This window comes from Lycorma delicatula, chromosome 4 (assembly GCF_047948215.1).
Source record: "Lycorma delicatula isolate Av1 chromosome 4, ASM4794821v1, whole genome shotgun sequence".
Classification (NCBI taxonomy): domain Eukaryota; kingdom Metazoa; phylum Arthropoda; class Insecta; order Hemiptera; family Fulgoridae; genus Lycorma; species Lycorma delicatula.
In genome coordinates this window covers 141,316,511-141,323,026 of record NC_134458.1, presented here as the reverse complement: position 1 = coordinate 141,323,026, position 6,516 = coordinate 141,316,511, and positions in this window count along the sequence as shown.

Here is a 6,516-nt window from a genome sequence, read left to right as displayed (position 1 = left end):
TTTCATCCAGATGGTACTGGTTTTGAACCGGTTGTAGGGCTTGGTATTTTTCATACGCTACAAATTTCTTCATTATATTAGCATATTGGAACTGCATATTACATCATGTTCAGCCTCCAGGAATCTTAAAACGTCAACTGCATGTTAGTTGAATCAGGACATAACCAACTACATCCTTCACTTTTTACACTTCATCATTGTATTTTTGAGTGATTGCATATTAATACTGATTAATAGTAATTACAGCTCAACAACAAATGGGAAAAGGAGACATTATTAAAACTTAGTGGCACTGTAAAATAACTGGTTTTAGTTTGTTGACATTTCCTGGAAACGGAGTAACAAACACTGTCTTTAACATAACCCTATACAGAGAAACCTACTGGAGTTGAATCAGGCGATTGTGATGGTCAGGAAATTGTTCCACTACATCCAATCCAAGTCAACACTTTGCTATTGAGATAAGTGACAACTGCATGATGATAATGCGGTGGAGTGCTATCTTGTTGGAAAATGAATTCTGTTCCCATATCCTGTTGTAATTGTGGCAGAAGATAATGTTCAAGCATGTCCAGGTATGATATGCCAGTTACAATTGATTGTAAAAAAGAAAAGACCATAAATTTTATGACAGCTTACAGCACAAAAAATATTTACATTAGGAGTCCCATACATATTAGATTGTGTGACATGGATTCCGCTCACCTCGTATTTGAACATTATGTCGATTCACTTTACTACTGGTATGGAAGGTTGCTTCATCACTGAACACCATTTTATTAAGAAAATTATCTTCAATCTCAGTTTTGTTTAACACAAAACTAAGTTTGTTTTTCTTTATCACCTTCACTCGGAGCTGTATCGGTTATAATTTGTAGGGTTAAATGAAAGTCGATATGCAATACCCTCCATACTACAACCCTAGGAACATTCAATTTGAAGCTGGCATGTCCAGTTGATTTACCTGGACTATGAATGAATGTCTGCTGCACTTGTTTGATTGCTGCTTCAGAAACTGAAGGTCTTCCCTGACCTGGCGTCCTTTGTGATTCACAACTTGTTTCAAAGAAATGATTGTACCATGCAATAACAGACTTTCTTTGAGGTGAGTGCTGGCGATATCTAGTCATGAATTTCTCCAAATGGTGATTTACAATTTGAATGAACTGCTTTGGATTAATGAAACCATAAACAACACTGAGCATGCTCTGCACCAGTATAAGACTCCATGACTGATGGAATTACTCATTCGCGTATGTCACCTAGTGAGAACGTCTGGAATTGATGGTGTTAAGTGGGAATGAAGCTTGAAGATATACTGTATTTAGTGATGTATCAAACAATTATTTATTTACTTTTCTCATTATTAAAGGTTTCTTTTGTGTAACTAATTTTGAAATACCTATATATAAATATGAGTGATTTTTTTATTTCTCATTTCATGGATTAATAATTTTAAAATTATACATATGTAAAGTGACTCGTTTCTTTTAAAAAGAAGTTAAGTCTTTTTTTATATCTAACAATTGGATTTAAAAAAGAATGGACAATGTTTATGAATACATTAAAATAAAACTGAAAATTTATGTAACAAATAATATATAGATGTTAAATACCTTTTAACTTTGGCACCTGTAGGTCAAAAAAGTAGATTAAAGCTGTAAAACTAACGATTGAGTTCAGTTACTGGTAATCAGCATGTAGCAAGAAAACTTTTCCATAATGAGTTCTAAAATCTCCCAAATTATTCACAGACACATCAGAAACAATTAATTACATTCATTCTAACATTCTTCCTTCCCCTATGCAAATCAGCTGAAAGACTTATCCTATAACATCTTCTTTACTTCATTCCTTCACTCTGCAAGGTAACAATTTTTAACTTTAATTGTATCTTTCACTAACCAAAAGTTACTTCTTGAGTCATTCCACGTGTAATAGAAACATCAGGTTTATAAGAAGATTAGAGTATTCTTTAATGTTCAAATATTCAAGTGCAGATCAGTTTAAAAACAATTCCTTACATGCTAATAAAGTTTATGTTACATTTTAATTAATTATTTTAATATTTAACATACCCTGAGAGTAATATTATTTGTAAATGAAAACATTTTATGATCATCCAGCATAGATATTAAAGAAATTCCGAAATGATTTAGAGACATCTTAAGATATATGAAAAACATCAGAAAAGCTTACACTTTTTATTCTAGCCAGCATTTTGATTCTGACAAATAATTCGGTGTAAAAACAAGTACAAAAAGAAAACATTTAAATTCAGAAATATGTGTCAGCCAGAGAAAAATGAAAAAAATAAAATTTTTTGATGACTACCTAATTTCAAAACTGAAGGATAATTCCAAAATAGTAAAAATTGAACTGCATAAAAATTATTTAAAAAACAGTAATAATAAATGAATGCTCTAAATAGAATTAATTATTTAAACGTGTTTATTTTGCAATGGAAGAGGCATACGATAAGTTACTTAGTAAGAATTAACTAAAACAATTTAAAAAATTTTCTATATAATTTCCAGTTACCTAGAAGTATTATTAATATCCAAGCAATATCACAGTCATAATCATATGAAGAAACACTCGGTTAAATTCTTCAAAATATATTTTAAAAAAATAAACTTACCAATTGTTTGATTAATTATTTGATCTCTCATCTGGCTGTGATGTTCATTGTAACTTAAAAGTAAACTGGTTTACCATTAACTTAGTAACTAGCTGCAGGGCGAGTTTCCCTGGTGGGCCTAGCCAGGGCAACCCGACGGAGGGCTTTAGGATTATTAGGTGTCCAAAATTGATTACCTCTTGTGTAAATTTTAATTCTAGAAATTGAGACTAACGAATCGGGTTTATCCGCTAGTGATTAGTACAATATAGTGCCTGCTTTTTGGTTATAGTTGATTTTTTTATGAGGAAAAACAATCACGTAAATAAAAAATATCTAAAAAATTGTTTAAAACACCACTCTTAAATTAAATGTACCAAAAGGTAAAAAATAATTTTATGATGGTATCTCAGGATGGATTTGACTAGAAGCTTTGAAGGTGATATGTAAGATTAAATGAAAGTCATAGTTCAAATTAAAAATTGGATGATTTTGCCAATTGTTTCTTATGCGTATTTGCACCCCACTGTTTAAGCAATTCATCACGCGTAAGAAAAATTTGGGAAAAACATCAAATTTTTAATTTGAAGCTATGACTTTCACATAATATCACATATCACCATCAAAGTTTGTTGTCAAATCCATTCTGAGATGCCGTCCTGAAATTATTTTTTACCTTTTGGTGCTTTTAATCTAAGAGCGGTGTTTTAAAAGTTTTTTTATATATATTTTTTACTTTTTAGTCTTCATAAGTTTATACTTTACAGTTGCACTAGCGCACAGGTTTGAACATATTTAGCGAAAGATCGGATCAGTACGTTTTACGGTGGGTGAGTGCAATCAAAACATAGGGTTAAAGATTTAATTTCCGGATAACCAAGATCCGGTTGATTAAGAATGTACCTGATGCGTTAAACAGTTAGCGCTCGACCTGATGATACGAATGCTGTTTGAATCGTGAAAAATCAGACGAGCGGTTGCCGAGATATTATGGTGACCCCCACCCAATTTTCAAACGGCGCCCCGGGGGCACTTAAAAATATTATCATCCGACGGGTAACACTGGAAGCGGATAGGATACCGTCTCGGGGGTTGAAAAAATTTTTCAGCGCGTTAAGACCGACCATTTTCGAGATATCTGCAATTGTTTCAGATTATATTGCAGGTGTTTCAGATTACATCACACACAACCATTTGCTTTTAGTTTTTATCAAATATATAACAATTAACATTACTCTTTATTTGCTACCCATAAACGCATAAAAATATTAAAGGTAAAGAAGTAAGTTAGAAGTAAGTTTCAGACAGAAATGTTTGTAAAATAGTTCATAAGGTTGTCTTAAAAGATTTTTTTATGGTACTATCTACATGCAACAATTAGATGAAGTGTAAATACATGTTTAATTGATGCAAAGCGAGAAGTTCTGTATTCACTATTCAATTTTAATGATTTTTAAATCATTTTATTTCATATTTATAACAATTTAAAAAAGAAACAGTTTAATATACTTGCAACTCCTAAAAACGAGTTAAAAAACCTAAACTGAATAAACTCGACTTTACTAAAATAGAATTAAATATTTATTTGTTAAGAACCAGAATTTCAAAAGGTAAAGGAAATAAGAAAGTATCAAAAGCAGACTTTTGCCAGCAAGCAGTTTCTTTGCAAAATAAGAGGGCTAGTATCAAATGTTAATTTTGGAGTAGGAAAGAAATTTTTGAATTTTTATCTTGATCAGGATTGGAATTTTTCATACATTTCAGATTCATCTTTCATTTTTAACTGCAGGTGGGAGACATCCTATAGTAACTTAAAGATATAAATGTTTGGTTGTATGTCAAATAGTATCACTTAACAAAATTTAGAAAGCTCAGTTGAGTAAGGTAGGTAAGTGGATTGTGACTGGCTTCTTGCTACCTATGGTGTCCTGTCATGGTACTCTATCTCCTTCATTGTTCTATTACCAGTGTTAACAATACATCAGAAACCCCATATAGAACCACTGTACATTATATAAATTTTTTTAAACTTTGACGAGTAATAAATTATAAAAGAGGAAGTAACAAGATAACCAGAAAAATACAAGTGATGTTTTTGAAAAGTGATTTAAGACAGAAAGTTGAAAAAAAGTAGATGAAATTGGGCTGAAGAAATTTGAACTAAAATGATTTTGATCAACTGATGAAATGAGCTGATTGTGAAAAAAATGACATGATGATTGAGATGACATGAAAAAGAATAATTTTATGCCCTTAACATAAGTTATTTTGACTTTAATTAATTTGGTGGAAAAGGACTAGTGAGGATAACTTAAACCTTAACTTACTTTTAGGTCATCACACACAGACCAATTAACCAGGGAGTAAATTTGGTGAACATAAGGAGAGGTCGATGTCAGACAAAATACCAGTTGATGACGACATAAATGTGTATGATGCATCATTCAGCAGACAGAGGTCCAAGTCCTGCCTCACTCTGTTTGTGATATTCCTTGAGGGAAACAGATTACTGAGCCCCATGATATATATAGTGGGCATTAAAGTTCCCTACCATTAACAATGGATACAGAATCTAGACGAGGAGGTTTTGTATATCTAGTGCATTAACTTGGAGTTCAGTGAGAGATATAGATTCCAGATCTGAATTTGAAAGGGACAGAGATTTTTATGGAAACTGCAGGGATGAAGGTAGTTAGTGGTATCCTTGTAGCTAACACCCTGTTATGCATGAAGATAGCAATCCCACCACTTTCTCTACTGTCTACGAAACAGTCGTATCTCTCAGATAAATAGACTCAGAGTGTAACTGTATTTTGCTGGAGGAGCTGTGTTTCTTGGAAACACATTATTAAAGGTTTTTGTGTGTGCATGAATACTTATATATCATATGAATACTGAATAATATCTTCAATGCGGGAAAGGAGATCTCAAACGTTCCACTGAATAATGTTCATAAATTCCTTATCAGATACTATGCAGTTTTTCTTTTTTTGATTTTATAATCTTTAGTAAGTTCTTTGCTTCTTTGTACACGTCTGCCACCATATCCTTATTGAGACCTAGAGATGGTGGTGGGGATTTAAAAAAAGCCTGGGAAGGACGGAGATGCCGTACCAGGCGATGATGTTTTAACAGATACCTTCACAGGGAACTTGGTAGTTTGCTGCATAATTGGTGTAGCAAGAACCTTATGTGGAGGTGTACTGACTGAAGTGGTTTTAGGTAAACCACTATCGATCTTTCTAGCAGAAGTATCTTCTTGCCAGTGCTTAATGCTGTAACTGCAGCCGTGAGGGTCTTCACTTGGTGTGATAAAGCTTCTATCAATTTGGTTAGTTCTTTACAAGATCTGTATTCATTCTCTTTTTGTATATTAAAAGTGGGAGCCTGAACAAAATTTACACCAGGTTGTACAGGATTCCTCGTGCTGAGGGATTTTTCCGTATTCCCGACGAGCTACAGAAAAGGGAATTTTCTGTTCAATACAGATTTTCAATATAGCTTTCTCTTCTTTGTAAATGGGGCATTCTTGAGACCTTGCAGAGTGTGGACCTTTACAATTTGCACCTTTTTTTATATCAGCGCATGTGATGTCATCCTGTCCTATATAGTCGCAACGTACAAACCTGTTCCTTTGTGCAACCATCTTTGTTGTGACAAAACCCTGATACTGGAAGCAGTATCTGGGGTTAGGTATATAAGGTCATAGATGGATAGAAAGGTAACCTACCTTTATTCTATCAGGGACAGTCGGACTTGAAAAAGTTAGAACTAACGAAAATGTCAGTACATCAACATCATCTTCCTTTCTCATAATTCTCTGCACTGTCATGACTGACTGTGGTGACAACTATTCTGTTATTTCAGGTAACTCTACATCAGCTAAGTCATGGCAA